Source organism: Amblyomma americanum, chromosome 8 (genome assembly GCF_052857255.1).
Source record: "Amblyomma americanum isolate KBUSLIRL-KWMA chromosome 8, ASM5285725v1, whole genome shotgun sequence".
Taxonomy (NCBI): Eukaryota; Metazoa; Arthropoda; class Arachnida; order Ixodida; family Ixodidae; genus Amblyomma; species Amblyomma americanum.
The window spans coordinates 60817601-60836357 of NC_135504.1; the positions used below are offsets into that span (position 1 = coordinate 60817601).

General features: G+C 47.6%; 1 protein-coding gene and 1 long non-coding RNA gene across 2 annotated transcripts in view; one reads left to right on the top strand and one right to left on the bottom strand.

The window, feature by feature from the left end:
- LOC144102418 (sodium-coupled monocarboxylate transporter 2-like) overlaps positions 1–18757 on the top strand; it is a 639582-nt gene that overhangs the window by 467570 nt on the left and 153255 nt on the right. The window lies entirely within an intron of this gene.
- Positions 5432–12942, bottom strand: LOC144101160 (uncharacterized). The gene is made up of 3 exons (XR_013307945.1): positions 12823–12942; positions 11244–11348; positions 5432–5562 (listed from the first exon to the last, which is right to left on the bottom strand). It is a non-coding gene; the product is annotated as an uncharacterized LOC144101160 (long non-coding RNA).

An 18757-nucleotide genomic window follows, 5' to 3' on the forward strand; every position in this document is an offset into this window, starting at 1 on the left:
TTGGATCGTGAGTTGGTACATTGCATTAGGTAGTCGTGCATTACTTCGAGATACTCGGGGGGAGCATTGGGTGGTCGGTACACGCCTCCGAGGAGTATGCGTTTGCCCGCGTATTCTATATTACACCATATGCTTTCATGACCATCAATGTCCTCCAGGCGGGAAAATTTAATGTTGTTTTTTATTGCTATCGCGACTCCTCCACCTCTTGTGCCTCGGTCTTTGCGGATAAGTTTGTACGAAGGCGGGATTATGTCCGAGTCGCGCACTTCAGCGTGCAACCACGTTTCGCTGATGACCAGAATATGTGGCTGATAAGACAGTATTATGCCTTCAAGAAGACTGAGTTTGTTAAGTATACTTCGAGCGTTGAGGGATACGACTCTGAGAACTTTATGGCTTGTTTGTCATTTTTTGCCTCGGGCTTTCTTTTTCTCAGGTGCAGAGGCGTCTGAGCTAGTTGCCTCCATTCTGCAGACATTTGGTTTGTCAAGTGCAGAAGCACCTAAGCGAGGTACCTCCATTCTACAATTCTGTTGTGAATTCCAAATGTACACCTTTCCGTCCACTTTCAGCTTATCGAATACCAGTGACACTTTCGCTCCATTCGCTTTTTCTTCCGCTGCAGAACGCCAAAGGTTTGCTCGTATGTCTCTCACTCTCTTCGAAAAGTCCTCACTTATAGAGAAGTCTGATCCTTTCAGTTTAAAACAACTAGACAGAATCTTAGCTTTTTCAGAAAAGTCAAAAAATCTCAACATGATCGGTCGGCAGCGTTTGCTGTTGGAGTTTCCGATTCGATGTATTCTTTCTATTGAGGATACTTCTACTTCAAGGATGTCTTTAAAAATTCCTTGCTTGACTTTACCCTCGAGTACTTTTGCGTCTTCCTCCGGCTCCTCTTTTACCCCGTATATGAGAAGGTTATTACGTCTGCTCCTGTTTTCTAGATCATCTAGCTTGGCTGCCATGTCCAACACCTGTATGTTGGCATTCGTACAGACTACCTCGCATTCTGCTATTTTCTTTTCACACTGCTTCAATCGGCTCATTTCCGTCTCGATTACCGTAATCCTGTCTTGAATACTACTGACTGTTGATTCTACTTGCTTCAGATTCGATGTTAGCTGCCTCAAAACTTTGTTGGTTTTCGTCTGTTCTTTAAGAATTCTTTTCAACATTTCACTGTTAGAGCTAGACTCTGAGTCCGAGTCAGAGCTCGGTCCCGGGTTTAATTCCACGTCACCGGATGTTAGTAGCAGCAGACTAATTACATCAACACATTCCACCAATGTAGAAACAAGAAACTGTGGACTTGGTAGCACCATCAAGGCACGGGAATCATCCCGGATAGAATAAACTGTGTATTTATCACCAACCTGGGCAACGAAGAAGAAATGAATGAGCATCCCTGCTCGTCCGGTGCCACCAAGTCCACTGAAATGTTGGTCGGTGGGGCTCTTGAATATATAGCTGCGTTGACGCGCTTCTGTTGACGTCATCGCCTGGGTCAGCTGATGTGGGCGGACCACGCGCGGAAGGGACCGGAACGATGGCGGTAGTGTCCTGTCGTTGATACGGCTATCAAACGAGCGATCCAGGGGATTCAACGCGCCTGCCTCTCGGCCAGCATGCGCAGTGCGTCCATCGATGGTCCTGGCCGGCAGCAGTGCGATCTGGGCAACGAAGAAGAAATGAATGAGCATCCCTGCTCGTCCGGTGCCACCAAGTCCACTGAAGTGTTGGTCGGTGGGGCTCTTGAATATATAGCTGCGTTGACGCGCTTCTGTTGACGTCATCGCCTGGGTCAGCTGATGTGGGCGGACCACGCGCGGAAGGGACCGGAACGATGGCGGTAGTGTCCTGTCGTTGATACGGCTATCAAACGAGCGATCCAGGGGATTCAACGCGCCTGCCTCTCGGCCAGCATGCGCAGTGCGTCCATCGATGGTCCTGGCCGGCAGCAGTGCGATCTGGGCAACGAAGAAGAAATGAATGAGCATCCCTGCTCGTCCGGTGCCACCAAGTCCACTGAAGTGTTGGTCGGTGGGGCTCTTGAATATATAGCTGCGTTGACGCGCTTTTGTTGACGTCATCGCCTGGGTCAGCTGATGTGGGCGGACCACGCGCGGAAGGGACCGGAACGATGGCGGTAGTGTCCTGTCGTTGATACGGCTATCAAACGAGCGATCCAGGGGATTCAACGCGCCTGCCTCTCGGCCAGCATGCGCAGAAAAGTAAGTAATTCACAAGACATAGAAGACATTTTTTTTTAAATAATGTATAGGAATATCACTGAAAACGACCTAAAGTCGGGTGGCCAGAGTGACAGCGGTAAGCAATTTCAGTTTGAACAGGAAGCCAATATTTGGTCGTCCGCAACCTAGTCGCCATGGCATCAGATTTGTTAATGTGTGAATAAACGCGCAATACTATTTTACTGCGAACCGAGGGCATCACCTGCCATTCAAGCTTGCTGGGAATCGACTTCATGCTTTATGGTTTATGTGGGTTTAACGTCCCAGATTCACTCAGGCTATGAGAAACGTCGTAGTGAAGGGCTCCGGAAATTTCACCAACCTGGGTTCTTTAACATTGTCGGAACTGGGAATTAGGTCCTCTGTGCAAATGCTTCAATACTGCCCAGGATGGAGAGGCATGTATTTGCAAAATGAATGATGGACACATCAATGCTGGTTGGTCGACCTTAAAGCTAAGTTCATTCCACAATAGACGTGCCAGTTAGAGACTGTACTTCCTCCCTTCGTGATCACTTGATCCGTGACATTGGAACACCCACCAGTAGCGAAGCTGGGTCCACTAGTAGCGAAGCTGGGTCCACCAGTAGCGAAGCTGGGTCCACCAGTAGCGAAGCTGGGTCTACCAGTAGCAAAGCTGGGCCCACCAGTAGCGAAGCTAGGTCTACCAGTAGTTACTCGGTGTGGAAGAACCTTAATAAGTTTGGGATCTGCTTCAAATAAAAAGTTAATCACTCAAAACGACACAGTGCTAAGTGTTATTGCGACAGCTGGTTAACTGCGCACAATACCCCACAGCTTTGACTTATCCTTTACACAGCCCAGAACAGGCACAGTCAAAACTGGCGCGCTATGCATTGGCAAGTACATTGATATGCAGGCAAAAGATTGAAAATTGGTTCTGAGGAAAGGAAATGGCGCGGTATCTGTTTCGCACCTCAGCTGACACCCGAAAAGCGCCATTATAGTTAGGGAGGAAGGTGGGAGTGTAAGAAGAAAAAGAGAAAGGGGTGCTGTAGTGCAGAGCTCCGGAATAATTTCGACCACCTGATGATCTTTAACGCGCACTGGCTCGCACAGCGCATGGACGTATTTTATTTTCGCCTCCATCGAAACGCGGCAGCCGCGCCAAGGTTCTAACCCGGGAAATCGGCTAAGTAGCCGCGCCTCCTAACACTGAGCCACAACGGTGGGTCAAAATTTCGCAACTTTTTTTCTTATATATTGCTCCACGCTGCACATAATTACGGCCTTGTGGTAGCTGAACTGCGCACTGCCAGCTCCAAGTCTCGTGCATCGCTGTGAGGGTTAAACAGTGAGTCAGTACACGTCTTCCTGGTCTGTAGTCCAACCTGCTGCGTCGCAAGCGAGCTAGTTGCTGAAGTCCCGCATCTCTTCTTCGAAGCGCTCATTCGTTTCTTCTCTGTTAATGCCACCCATAAGCACTGGTGAGCTGTCCATGTGCGGGTGCGCATAGTACGGATGAAGCCCATAACCTCGTTTATGGTTGGAGTTAGAAGTAAGCGTAAGCCACAACCATTCCTTGAGGCACGCGCGAATCATACATTTTCTCCCATATTTCTATATATCTGCTGCCAAGCCCACAGCGGAAGTTTGCACTCGTGTATACATGGCCGTGCCGGCCGCTTGGTTGTTTGGCCGTTGCTCTGAGCACGCATGCCGGAAGGCTTCCCGGCTAGAACCGCAGAGGCACGGCAAGGTGAGAGGGTCTCCTCTGCGGCGACGACTTTCTGACTGCTATGCTCGCTTTCGGTATACAGATATTTTTTTCGGCAATACCACTAACAGATATAAATGTGAATTCACCTTAAGCGTGGGCCGCGTGAGGGCTTTCAGGCGGCAAAGCCAAATCCGGGTAGCAATTTCGCTTTTTTCTTGCCCTAAGCAGTGCGATGTCTTTCGGGCAAGGCCAGGCGAAATAATTTTTGTCGCGAAAAATCAGACTTCCTGTTCTCCTTAGTGCTGTGTTATCTCAGTCATTTGTTTCTCTTAAGCTGGAGCCTAAAAAGGACTAACTTTAATTAGCTCGGGTCCTGGGCTAGCTGTGAATTCGGGTTTGACTGAAGCGCGGCTCGAGCCATACTCCGTAAAATAGCTCTCGCTATAAAATTGAACCAATTGGGGAAACTCCTGGGAGGGAAGCTTGACACTGCGTATTTTTTGCTTTGCTCTTGTCGGTAGGACAGTCCCTAAGAGGAATGCTCTCCACTCCCTCCCCCGCACTGCGGGTTTTTCGACAAGTTGAACCCTGATATTGTCGCCTTTTTAGCTTGCGGTATGAGCTATGTCGTATCCAGCAAGCATGGGAGAAGACTTAAAAAGCTTTCTGCAGAAAAATTTATGCAGAGTTCAAGCTGAATTTTTGTTCATTTAGAGGAAGTAAAAGCAACATGTATCAGTGAAACCCCCTTTGGAACGCACACTTTTTCGTATGATTGGCTGTGCATCTGTGCTGCACACGCCTGAACTACGTAAATAGTGCTCAAATTGCGCCTATCTGGCGGTACTGCGGACTGCGCTGCGGTTCTAGTGAAGTAGATACAAGAAAATTTAAAATTCCCGCATTAGTCATCAAACAATCATATAACAAAAGACATTCCTTCATTTTTTTGTCAGTTTTCCGCATATTTCTTTTAAACGTCACCTTCAAAATGTCTCGCATGCACAGTTGAACTTGATGAATGAGGAAGTTGCTTTCATTCTCGGAGGATGCTTCTGGTAGGCTTCAGAGGCGCATTGTTGCTCGGTTTGTAAAGATGTACTCCACTATTAACATTGCAGCCAGCATCAAATTAAAAGCGAACAATCACCATTGGTCCAATGAAGGATAAAATATTAGTAGAACAACTCCAAACATTTCATCTTTACCACTTACTCAGAAAGGAAGGCACAAATATATCTTAGGAAGTGTGAACACAACTTGATGCAGCCACTCTTCAGAAGCTGTCTTTTTTGTTATCGTGTTGGCGATTTCATGCTTTCTCGGAGGTGATACCAGTAATCCCTGGTTTTTATGAATAGGAGCACGTCCTAATTTCACCAGGCGTCGACGATCATTTCTGTATACTTTGCGCTACAAACAAACGGCAAGTTTGCCAAGTAAATGATATAGTACGCACCCGCTCTTCGGTATACGAATGTAGATCCCCGTCAGTCTGGACAAGTTCACCGTATTGGGCCATGCAGGGCGCAAGTAGGCAGCTGGACGGCCCGGGAAAAAAGGTGAGTTCTTCGATTGTTTCCATGACAACGAAGAAACTGCGCCCCTTCGGCACACCGGCGGCTGCGTTCGAAATTCGAAAACTTGTGAGACCAAACGGTGAAATTTCTTTTTCCTGTATAAAAGAGAGGATAGCTGAAAATAGACGGGAACCGTACTTATTGTAGGTATCTGACAAATGCCACGAAGAACAGCGAGGTTCTGGCTGGTGCAGCCAATCAAACTGTGCAGTGGAGAGGTACAGACCCAAACTCGCACAGTGTCGATATAGCACACAATCCTATGCACAGGCGAGGACGCGGTTGTAGCATATCCCACACGTTACCCCACCTGCGACTTCGGAGGAGACAGAAGAGGCCGCCGTTGCCCTGGCCATCAAGGACATGGAGGCCCGGTATATACTGTCAAACTAAAACAGGGATACTAAATTTTGCTCACGGGAGAGTACACGTCCCTGCATGTCGCATGCTGAACTCTCTCGCTGCACACCCGCCCCACCACATGGAGGTCACATGGGTGCCTGCCAACTCCGGGAATCACGGAAACGAGCCTGCCAGCGCTTTAGCCCGAGGTTGATGGTTATGATGATGATGATGAGCACTTGGGAGGCTTGGGAGACTCTACCGCGCTCCGAGGACCCGGCCAAGAAAGTCATCGTCGCAGGCAAAGCTGCCAGCGTCATTAGCCTCCGAGACATGAATATTTGAGTGCAGTGGGGCCGTGCGGGGGCCCCAAGGACCTGCGTGTCCCAAATTCCACTGCTTCAGATTACGTTTTCACCACCACCGTATAACACGTACATGTTTACTTAGGTCATTTCCTAATGGGCAGAACCATTAATAGAGAAGTGACGGCTGGATTCTGGGGTTCAATTGTCCACCGAGATTTTAGACAGTTACAGCATTATTTTCTTTTTTGAAAAACATCCGTTCCTGTCTCGTCTGCGATATGAGTTGCTCTAATCTGTCCCTTTTAACCTTGCTTCTACGCACAGCGACATTGAGGTCATCCTTTCAATTGAGAAACTTAAAGGGCTGCGCACCCCTCTCCGTAAATGCAAACCACACCCATTCCATTCAATGATATTAGGCACTGCATAAAAACACATGTCGATGCGCGCTAGAGATCCCTATGTGGCCGACATTACATCGCTGCACTCCTCTACGGCACTTATTTCTCTCTTATTTCAGGCCAATCTTCTCGCCTTCCCTCATTCCTACACGGCCCGGTTAACACGTCCACTGATATCTGAGAGTGTTATTGCGACGATTCCTTACAAAGAAAGCCACTACCTGTTGTGATCAGATTCATATGGCCTGGGTTAAAGAAAAAATGGCTCTCGGTTTATAGTTTCCAACACGAAACATTGTGCGAAAGCATGATTTTAGAGCAAAAGCTCCTTTACTGCATGTCTCCCAAGACCTATCTTGATGCGGGTCGGACCCTGCGCAGGAGCGGAGCAAACCTCGTGACTTGCCAAACAGAAGCGCACATAGGCGCGCTCGCCGGCACCGCCACTTGGAAAATTGAAAAATGGTTTTTAGGGAAAAGAAAAGGCGCAGTATTTGTCTCACATATCCACAGAAACCTGAACAGCGCTGCAAAGGAAAGGATAATGGAGGGAGTGAAAGAATAAAGGAAGGAAGATGTGCCCTAGTGGAGAGCTCCGGAATAATTTTGACTCAAAGACGGCAATGTGGACACCGCACTGTACATATAAGCAAAAATTTCCCTTTCTCATTGCTTTCAGGTAGTACTTCTGCGTGAAAATTGTTTTTTGGGGAAAGGAAATGGCGCAGCGGTTGTCTCAATAGGGGTGGACACATGAACTGCGCCAGAAGGGAAGAGATTAAGGAGTGAGTGAGAGAAGAATGGAAAAAAACGGTGCTGTAGTGGAGGCGTCCGGAATAATTCCAACCACCTGGGACCTTTAACGTGCACTGACATCATACTGCACCCGCCGCGGTGGCTCAGTGGTCAGGGCGCTCGACTACTGATCCGGAGTTCCCGGTTTCGAACTCGACCGCGGCGGCTGCGTTTTTAGGGAGGAAAAATGCTAAGGCGCCCATGTGCTGTGCGATGTCAGTGCACGTTAAAGATCCCCAGGTGGTCGAAATTATTCCGCAGCCCTCCACTACGGCACTTCTTCCTTTGTTCTTTTACTCCCTCCTTTATCCCTTCCTAACTGCACTGTTCAGGTGTCCAACGATATTTGAGACAGATAGTGTGCCATTTCCTTTCCCCCAAAAAAACAATTATTATTATTATTATTATTATCATACTGCACACTGGCGCCTTAGCATTTCGTCTCCATGGGAACGTGGCTTCCACGGTCCGGTTCGAACCCGGGAACTCCTGATCATTAGCCGGTCGCCCTAACCACTGAGCCACCACGGAAGGTCTAACACTTCTATGTGAAAATCTCTTTTGTTGAGAAATTTTTTAGTACTTTCGCTTGAAAATCTCTTTTGAAAATGACGTCAGCATTCATGCAGTATGTGATCCGTTCTTCCTGACGCAGCCCGAAGAAGTTCATAACAATTAGTATTGAAAGGTGACTTTTTTTTAATCTCTGAAAAAATTCTCTGCAGGTTCTATAGGCGCAATTTTGTTTAACTAACTTCTTACCTTAAATATTCCGGATATATTTTAGGCTAGAAGAGTTTCTTATCCTAGAGAATACTGACCTGAATCTCCCCTCAAATTTGCGGTGGCAACACAGACCCGTAAGGGCCGACATTGAACTGCATGTGGCAATTGTATTTCTCTTGTACTCCTCTGATACATGTTACCCATAAGAGAGGCTTCGTAGCCTCTCGTGTTCACTACTTCCGAAATAGAACACTTCCAATTTTAGTTTTCGGCACGAGCAACATATTCAACGTCAATTGTTTCAACAGGTACTAAAGCAGCCGGTGGAACCATCGCGACCATTCCTTCTGAGTGCAGTGTTGAATCCTTAGGAACACTGAACACACCCTTTTCAGCTGCCTCTCATATGTAGGATACTGGATGAAACACCTTCAACTTCAGTTGCAGATGTCTACTCTCTCACTGACCCAATGCCGAGTAAAGATGACGCAGTAGAGTAGCCTGCCAAGTTCAGGGCTGGCAAGGTGACATACAAAGGCCACAGGTTTTTTTTTAATCATCATGAGGATATCCAGTGATTCCATGAATATCCGTTTTTCGAAAGAATTCTGAGATTAAGCCAAAATGCATAAGATGCAGTACATGTAAGAGCTGAATGGCACATAGAGCAGGACACAAGAAGTGTAGATTTGTACCATGTGCGCACAGAATCCTATAAAATCTAGAAAGCGCTTTTAATTTCAACTGTAAGCAGCACTTCCCATAGAAATTAGCGTGGTTATTTATAATACTGTGTGCTGTTCACTGATTTTACTTGTCGGTAGAGAGCAGCCGTGGCAACACAGGAACTGCTATTTGAGTTTGCACCGGGGATAGAAATTCATCCATCGCTGTTGAGTTACGTGGTGTTAATTGAAAACGTCGACGGATGGCACAATTAAGCGACGTGCATGAAACACCTCACTGCCTTCATCATGGGTGTTTGTGTGTGTGTGTGTGGGGGGGGGGTTACGTCCCAAACTGACTCAGGCTACGTAGTGGAGTGCTTCAGAATTTTCGACCAGCTGCTGTTCTTTAACGTTCACTGAAGTCGCAGAGTGCAAGAATAGCTCATATGCAGAGCAGCGTCATGCAGATTATTATTTAAAGGGAAACTGAAGGTGCTTTTCAATATGATGAATTTAAAAGGGCTGAATGTCCTGAGCAATAAGCTGCGAAATCGTTTGCCCCACATTTTGAAATCGCAGCGCAACCGCCGAATAGATCTGTGTTGGATTTGAGGTTTATCTGCAATGCACAGCCACTGGCAGAGAGTCCGGTAATGACGTCACGTATGACAGTGCTATGTTTCCAGTGGAGAAACGGTAGTTGCATGGAAAAAAAACCCAAATCCAAGGTTAAGCTCACGCAGCATTGATTGGTGGCATCGCAAGTTGCACAACAGCATGTAGTAGAAGGCAGCGGACATCTGAAATTTCGGCAAAAATGACGTCACAACGAGATTCCTAACACTTCTCTGACGCCGTGAGGAGAAGCCTGAACATCGTCGTGGATTTAATCGACGATTGCGTCACCATTTTAAATGCTAGTGCAAAAATACTTTGCTTGCTTTTTCTACAAGCTCCGTAGATTCGACATTTCGAACCTCAATTTCTCAGAGAACTATTTTAACTCGGCTTTAGCATTAATAGGACCAAGCTCCACAAGATAAACTTTGCCATAACCTTTGAAATATAGGTGATGCAAAAGCGAAGGCGAACAAATCCTGTAGTCATTCCCAAATAGCATTCCAAACGACATATCACGTAAAAAGTTGGTTCCAGGGAGTCCATTGACGCCTTTAAGACACTTCGCCTATAACAGCTCTGCATAGCGATTGGCGCTGAAGCCCTCTCAGCCATGATTTCTTTCTCACGTGATGCCAAACCGTCCACCGAGTAGTGCCACATAATTTGTACTCCATCCAAAGCGGGTGCTTGGTTACAATGAACCCATAAGCATGTGCTACGCCGTTGGCGTAACAACTATCGAGATGTGTCCACAAATGTTTTGTTTAAATGCGGTTACGGGACGGTCGCACGTTGGTTCTTTTCCGTTTAACGAAGGAAATAGTTGATTTGTCAGTCCAGGATTTGCACCCAGTGGGTGGGGTGACGGCCATTAAATTTAATCAATAAGCTGATTGCCTGCTACAGAGGCCTGAGCATCTGACGTATCTGTGCTAACCATACATGCGGTGCTTAACACAACTGCGAATGGGGGCGCCGTGGACTATTGCTGGTAAATGCACAACCGCCTCGACAAGTGACGTGTTTGTGTGCAACCGCGGGATGCACAAGTCTTCACGTACAGACTTTGCCAAAACTATATACTGCCCAAATGTTTTGATTCCAAGCCATGTAGCTGTGCTTTTTAATGCATGTGACGCTCCTAAGCTTTGGAGAGCTAAGGAATTAAGTTCACTTCACCTTTTGGGATAAAGACGTCTGAATATGCAAGAGTAGCCATGCTGTATTGCTCAGAAGCAGAACCCCCTGGGACGTACACTTTTGACAAAGACTACTTCCAGACGTCCACGACCGTTGTTTAAAAGTTTAATAGTTTAATGAAGAAGGGACACGCATGTCAGATGTCCCATCTTCACAACACCTGGAGGTTCGACATATGCGCAAAGTGGCATTAGGAGCAAGACATTTGTTTAGGCTGAAAATATACAAGCACTCGGCCCTCTTCTTCGTAGCAAATGCCGTGGAACCCTTCCTGGAAACGCGCTGAAAATGTACCCATCCAAATGCCGAAGCCTATCTTGAAGCTGCAATGCATTGTACATAGACCTTGTAAGCTTTTAGTGCTTACAAAAAAAAACGAGCAGGAGGCAAACACAGCTAAACTGTAGGAATAATTTCACTGCATTGTACCCAATGGCTTTAAAGCATAGTTCAAGGAGATCAACACTACGCTGACCTAGAACAGTACAGATACAACAAATGGCAGTCGCCAAAAAGGAGCCAGAGCAGACAAGGAGTGCAAATGCTGCCAACACCGGCTGGCAACACTCACATTTTGGAGGCACTTAATCGCAAATACAGAACTTTCATTCTTTGTACTCTCCCAAACTAATAGAGGGCTGCTGCTTGCTCAGAAGTACTCACCCGGCGAATGGTTGACAGAGCTGGCGTGCCGTGCGGATACGCTGGTGCAGCCTCCAGCGTAAAGCCATCACGTCGTCCGCGAAGAAACTCCCCGGCTAACTGGAGCTGCATGCGAAAAGACAGCGGAGTTGAAAGAGTACCGACACCTCAACAGCAATACTTCAATCACACTGAATCCTAAATTCGCGCTCACTCACGTCCTGCCGAAGAAAGAGATAACCTTTGATTGCTTGTTTGCGTGTAAATATAGGGTGCCCATGGGTCAGAGCCCGCAAAGATGCTGCGCCGCAGTTATGGCACCGACTTCCGGCCAATAGGTTAACAAGGTATGCGGCCAAAGTTTCGTTACCAAAAATAGAGCTATATCGACATAATTCCCAACCCAAAGGGTGAGGAGTCGCCGCACTCTTGATTACCGATGTTGTCAGCACACCTGACTTACTTCACCCTTTACCCTTTGCAGTATGCACTGGTGATTGTGATGTATGGACCTAGTGAACCTTGCACAAACTACAACAAAAATGTTGCCTTCAAAGCTACTCCTCCGCCTCAAACCTCTACCAAGCCCTTCTTTCCTACTCTCAACACACAGTACAGGGAAGGAGAGGAAGTTTGAGAGAGGACGATGAGAGGAAAAAGATCATAAAGTAAATAACGAGACAGAGAAAAGGCATTAGAGAAAAGAAAAAGGAATGGCAATGCCGAACTATGAGGGCTTACAACAATACCCTTAGCAGAAATGTGACCATCATATAATAAGTGAGGTATACACTCAGAAAAGAAACTGAAAACATTTATTAGTGCGAAAGCACTACACCTACCGCGAGCAAGATCTTGCGATTTTTAGTCGGTTTGCAAGGAAAATAAATAAAATAAATATTCGTGACTGGGATTCGAACCCATGAAGGTACGAAAAGATCACCATCGCTGGCCAATGCGTGAGTACACTAGGCTACCTCTGCCGTTTAACATGCCAAGTGTTAAACTGCAACACACTATTGAGCTGCGCATTTAACATCGCCTTCTTCAACTAATACTACTATCAAACTAATATACGCGCTTTGAGGTATGTGGTGGTAGTGAAACGGGGGTGTGCGCTGCATGCGATTCGTGGACAAAGTTTTGGCAGAAACAGAGCAACAAGAGCAAAGCGTGTTGGCGTTGACAACACTGTTGAAAAAACACTGCACTGGCGCATTGGCCGCTGGTCTACATCAACTGGGTAAAATCTGAAGGCGCGTATGGCTGCCAGAATGGGCCAGTGCCCACCTCGATCGCACTTTTTTCAGGGTCGTTGTGGTGGTGCTCACCTGCTAGAAACTCGGATTTTGGACAATATTTCATGCTTAGCAGTGTTAAACCGCCAGTCATGTTTAACATCAACGTAAACAAATATATCCGAATAATATGTAAAATAATAATGGTCGCGAAGATTTGTTTTAGGTGATCAACTTGAGAAAACTGTATACTCACTTTGTAGCTTTTAGGGGAACAGCCGATGATGGCGACAATACAACTAGGCATAAATATGCCTAGTGATGATGTTTAAACATAATTTCGGATAAAAAGTGGTCCTCACCCATGCTTGTCAACTGTAGCTTGCGGCCAAACTGCCGGCACCCACGAGACGGACGCACTTCAGCCAGTGTAGCTGGCCACGACTGCCCATCATTCAGCAAGCTGGCCTGAGACAGGCTCCTGTGAATAAAGTACAGTAGGCAGTCGGCAGGAAATTTAGAGGGGTCACTTAAGCTCCTCCTTAATGGCATAACGCTATAGAATAATGGCGTAGTTCTTATATATGCAGAAGGTCATTCTCTACATAACAATCATAGATCCATGGGGGTCCTCGTACGACTCCTGGCACAGTGGTGCTGTGGATAAGCAATGTGTCACTGCCCTGCGGTCAGAGGTGCTCGTAGCGGAGAGCCTTGTACGGCCCGGGTTGCTCTTCCCGATTGACCAATCATTAATGCACCTGCCACCTGCCACGGTGGCCAGCTAGCTCACATTCCGTCTGCTCAGGCTGTGATGGACGCCACGAGGTCACGTGACCTAACTGTCCCACCAACCTCCTAGGTACCTCCTCTGGGGATTTTTCGGGGATTTTTCGGTCTTTGTCAGTGACGCCCAAGACGCCGGATTTTCTGCCACTCGATTTCTTATATACTTCACCAAATATCTTGTAGCAGTGCTTAAAATGATTACAAATATATCCTCTTTCAATTGCAGCGAAATTGATAAGCCTCCACTATAAACCTTCTGTATTAAAGCATTATCTGCGAGGTCAGAATCCAGAGTTCTCACACCGCGCCTAAAAAAAATTTTAGAGCACAGGCCACTTGCCACGGGCAGAACGAGCGCTGCGAAATGGAACGCGGGAGGTAGAGGTAACGGATGCGGCAGTGATCGGTGAGAAGAATCAGGGGATTTATCTGAGTGTGGTTTCTGTAAGTATCGCCATGGAAACCGGTTCACCATTACGCAAGACACATTTCAAGAAACGGGAACTCCTCTGCAGAAGAGCTTGGAGGTTTCCGAATAGAATTTCACCCTATCAGAAGGCCCAGTATTTGAAAAACAAGTTGTCTTGAGCAAACATAGCGAGCCCAATCATTATCTGGGGCCGTGTGGCGCCACTGAAGTGAGGGTTATTTGCATAATAATTGGGTGTTTGGCTTAAGTAGTTTAACATACCAAAACGACTTAGGCTATGAGGGACGCTGTATTGAAGGGCTCCAGAAAATTCGACCACATGGGGGTCTTTAGCGTGCACTGACATCGCACAGCACACGTCCTCTACAATTTCGCCTGCACCGAAATTCAACCGCAGCGAATGGATAGAACCACCGTCCTCCGGGCCAGCTAGGAGCCGAGCGTCACCGCAGCGGGCGTATTGGTTTGCACATTCCTGACGCGGCTGCCCGAACGATTTGTTTATATTCGACCGGACAACTGATTATTTTATTGTGTAATTTCGCTCTTTCTATTTTGCTGAAATCTTAGTTCAGGCATTTCTTATTGCGGTTGCCCAAATGTCTCGTTTTCTATTGTACCGCAAACTACCAATGAAGGCAATTGGTCGAAATATTTTGTACAAATTTTCCTTGAATGAGCACCGAAATTTTCTACTGATTGATTGATTTATTAATGCAAAATATGGGCTCAATCAACGGCGCCCACCGATCATTTCAGATGCTTTTCTAATAAAGCGATCTGCCCGCTAGCCCAGGTAGCACAGAGACATAACGAAATGTTACATTTTTGTTAAGGTGAAATGTGATTTCGAAGTGCTTAATGTCCATTTTTTAACGGTTTTGCAATGTTAGATATAAACGTTAGACTAACCTAACGATACATTTATGTAACATACATGCAACATAATTGAAACATTAGCAGAAACGTAACAGCTCCGGGTCTGACCAGCCTCTAGATCAACGTAACGTATGCAATTAGATCTAACCTTTAGGGCTGAGATGGAACAGCCACATTTTTTTCAGGTGTTTTTCGCACCGCTTTTTTTTCTCGTTCCTGCTTGGTTCATTAACCAACAGGTTTACTAATGCTCTCCTCTGCAGCCTACTCACCCTCTCTGGGAGACTCCGAATCGCCGCGGTTGCTCCGTGTGCTGCACTCGGCTGCCGGACGAAGCACATCGTGGCGGTCCAGCTAGTTCATGCTGCGAAGGCGCTACTCCTGCAGCGAGGACTGCTGGGACCAGGCGCCTGCAATATATACATTTTAGACGGTATGTTGTGTTGGATGATCAGCAACTGGATCAATTCTTCGTCCCGTGCATTGCTGCGTTGTGTTGGGATTTACGGCGCCTAAAGCAAAGCGGTTGTCACGTGCCAACTAAAGCTTGACACTTAGTTTTTCAACACATCATCTTTTAGGAGCCTTAAGCGACCTGATAGACACCATGTATATCGCATTAATATGCCGGGGGCATGGCGCCCTTCGCGCGTCAGCACAAGGGTGTTTGCTATAGCATGGATGCTTGTACAGCTCAGCAGCTCATTGTTCATTATGGTACTCATTAACGGAACGAGTGGAATATTCTTATCGCAAGAATCAACGTCAGCAACTCTGGAATCGAAATGAAATTTTATTGTCGCTCTCATTCTTTTAGCCGCCTTTAGGCAAACGGGCAGTCGGGAAGAACATGTGAGGAGGGGAAAACATTCACATACCCCAAACTATTCCTATCCTGGCCATTCGGCACTCCTGAATCATAATATGTCGGTTGGAAGAATGTTTTCACAATAAACACATGTTGGGTTAGACCTAAGGGTGCGGAAACTTGGATAACAATTACAGCACGCACGTCTCCATAAGTGCAAGCTGTGTAGGGTACAATGATTGCACAGCTGCGCTATCAGGTTAGATAATTATTTCTATCCAGATGCACTACGAAAAAAAAACAGGTGACAAATGCAGATAGCTTCGGCCTCAGCTAGACTTGTTTCGAACTGACCTCACCTATATAGCACTTCATTCATAGGCGCAGTCGGATTGTGCACTGAGAGAAATTACGGCCCTTTGAAGCTATCAATGCGGCGAATGGCCAGTTGAGTTTTGCAAGCATAAAAGCAGTACAGCGACATTGTCAACCGGACACCAAGGTGATTCTTGCTGAAATGCTCGCGGTGTTTCTTCGGGCCTGCGGTAAGCAATCCAGTTATATTATGAGGTGGTTTAAATTTTCAAGTCCCTTTTACTTGCTTCCTCTCAAACGCTTCCCACGCAATTGAAGACTGAATTAATCTCCCAGTGTTAGCAGAACACACATACACTAAAAGAGTCCGTAAAGGTGAGATAGATGGAACATCACATTAGTATAAAAGAGCGCGAAAGACACAGACGAGGAAGTGGACGAAACGCCAGTCTGAGACCGAGAGCGATATTGAGCAGCCGCCTCAACTTCTTGCTTGTCAGTGTTATTCACACAGTTTTGCACACCAAAACACGCATTGAACTTTGATGTACTTATGTTTTCGAATAAATGCCGATAGAAAATAACTAAATATATTGTATTGGTACATACTTCTGGTTATCGTTCTTATATATCGTGGTTGTGACAAGCGCGTTCAGATAACTTTCAATGGAGCAGAACAGAACCGGGAGGTATTAACTATACAAAGGTAGCATTGAAAAACTCAAAATGGGCATATTGTAAGACTGGACACGGGCTTTAGAATCTTCAGAGGCTGGCGCTCAACGAAGAAGACGACGAGAAGCACCGATATCTGGAAGTTCCTCTTTCGAGACTAGGACTGCCTCTGTCTCTTACAGTTCTTCTATCGTTCGGTGCGAGTGCCAAGGGATTCCCGTTAAGCAGTGTATGCGGCTACCTTCACGATTACATAAGTGCAACTAATCGATTATCCTGTTAGCTATACACAAAATTCTTTCGTATGTCCAAAAAAGGCTAGATTGATTCTATTCCGGATGACTCATACCTCTTGAACTCATTTTATTTTTCCCAATTTTTTTTTATCTTGATTCAGTCTTCTGACGTTTCCTTCCCCGCGCAAATGCTTCATTGGCATTCTACCCTATACCTTGGCCAATCCCCCCCACGTGGGTATGTGCCATATTACTTGAGGAGAAGAAGAAGAAGAAGAAGCTGGAGCGCCGAACGCTCTGACGCTCGTGCGTGCTCTGGACGGAATGTGGTCTCTGATCTGTGCCTGGACGGTTCCGCTGGTTGTTCGTGACGCTGTGCTTATTACTGTGCTGTGCTCTTATTACTGTGGTGTGCTGTGTGTGCTGTGGTGTGCTGTGTTCGTATTACAAGTGGTGGAGGTGCCAACGATCCATCGGCCTGGAGCTTCGCACCCGCGCATTGACTACCACCTCTGCAATGCCTGAGACCGCCACCCAAACCGCTTCACCGTTTCCGTCGAACGTCTTCTGTTCCGGCGCCGCGCGGCAGCGTGACCCGACCATCTTCAGCAGCACAGATGACACGGATTTGGAGGATTGGTTGGCCTCCTATGAACGCGTAAGCGCAAACAACAAGTGGGACGATAGCGTCAAGCTCACCAGCGTTATCGTTTATCTGAGCGACATAGCCAATCTCTGGTTTCGAAACCACGAGGCTGACATCTCAAGCTCGGCAGCTCTAAAAACCAGCCTGACAGAAGTCTTTGGCCGTCCCGCAGTGCGAAAGCTTCGGGCCGAGAAACGCTTGCGAAGTCGGGCCCAGCAAACCGGTGAAAACTTCACCAGATATATAGAAGATGTCGCCGACCTGGGCAAGCGTGTCAACCCTTCTATGAGCTAGGCCGACAAGATCAGACACATTATGAAAGGCATTGAGGATGATGCCTTCCAGATGCTCGTCGCCGAAGATCCCCAGACTGTCTCCAATGTCATCGGCTACTGCCAAAGCTTCGATGAGCTGCGCAAACAGCGCCTTTCTACCCGGCGTGCAGGCTTTCAGGAGGCCGCACTTTGCAGCTTGGCTCTCCCAGGGGACGGTGCTGGACCAACAGAAAAGCTCCTCCAGAGCATCCAGCAGTTTGTACGTGAGGAAGTCGCACGCCAGCTATTTTTGTCTACCTGCCCGCCTACGCCTGCGCCGTCGCTCACTCCCAACCTACAGCGTGTTATCGAGGAGCAGGTGGCTGAAGTCCTGCCACCTCCTTCTCAGTCACCCCTGATCGCGGCTCCTCTGACGTACGCCTATGCAGTGGTGCGGTCGCGGCCCTCACCTGCTGCCCCTGTCTACAGGCCACCTACCCGGCAGTTAGAACCCCAGCGACCTGCAACCCCACCTTACCGTCCGGTTGCCCGCCCCCGATCACAGCCGCAGCCACTCAACCCCTTGCGCACACAAGACAACCACCCTATTTGCTACGTCTATGGCGTCGCTGGTCACGTGGCTCGTATGTGTCGCAGTCGTGACCACCGTTCCTACTATTATAGGCGTGAGCCGACGTGCGACCTTTCGCAGTCGTCCTCGCCTGCGTCACAGTTGCCGCCTCCGGATTCTTCTTCTCCTAGTTACCATCCCCGCTCCCACCGCTCGCCGTCTCCTGGCCGTCGTTCCCGTTCTCCAATGCTCCGTCGCCAACCCGCCGTCCACGTGCGCGGAAAACTAACCACCGCAGTTCCGGAGGAAAGAACTGCGTCACTAGCCGCTCACTAAAGACCTGTTTCTGCGCCTGCCAATATTATTACCGTTTTCGTTGGAGTCGCCGTCGAAGCACTTGTTGACACTGGCGCAGCCGTTTCGGTTCTCAGTCACCCTTTGTGTGGCAGACTCAAAAAAGTGACGACGCCCCTTCCTCCCGTTTCTCTCCGGACGGCCAGCACTCAGGACATTCGACTGTTAGCCGCCTACACCGCCCGCCTGCTCATCGGGAACGTTCCCTACACGATCGAGTTCATCGTTCTCGCCCGCTCCTCTCACGACGTTATCCTTGGCTGGGACTTGCTCTTATCACATCACGCCGTTATTGACTGCGCCCGTGCTCAGCTTGACTTGTCGCCCTACAGTGACGCCC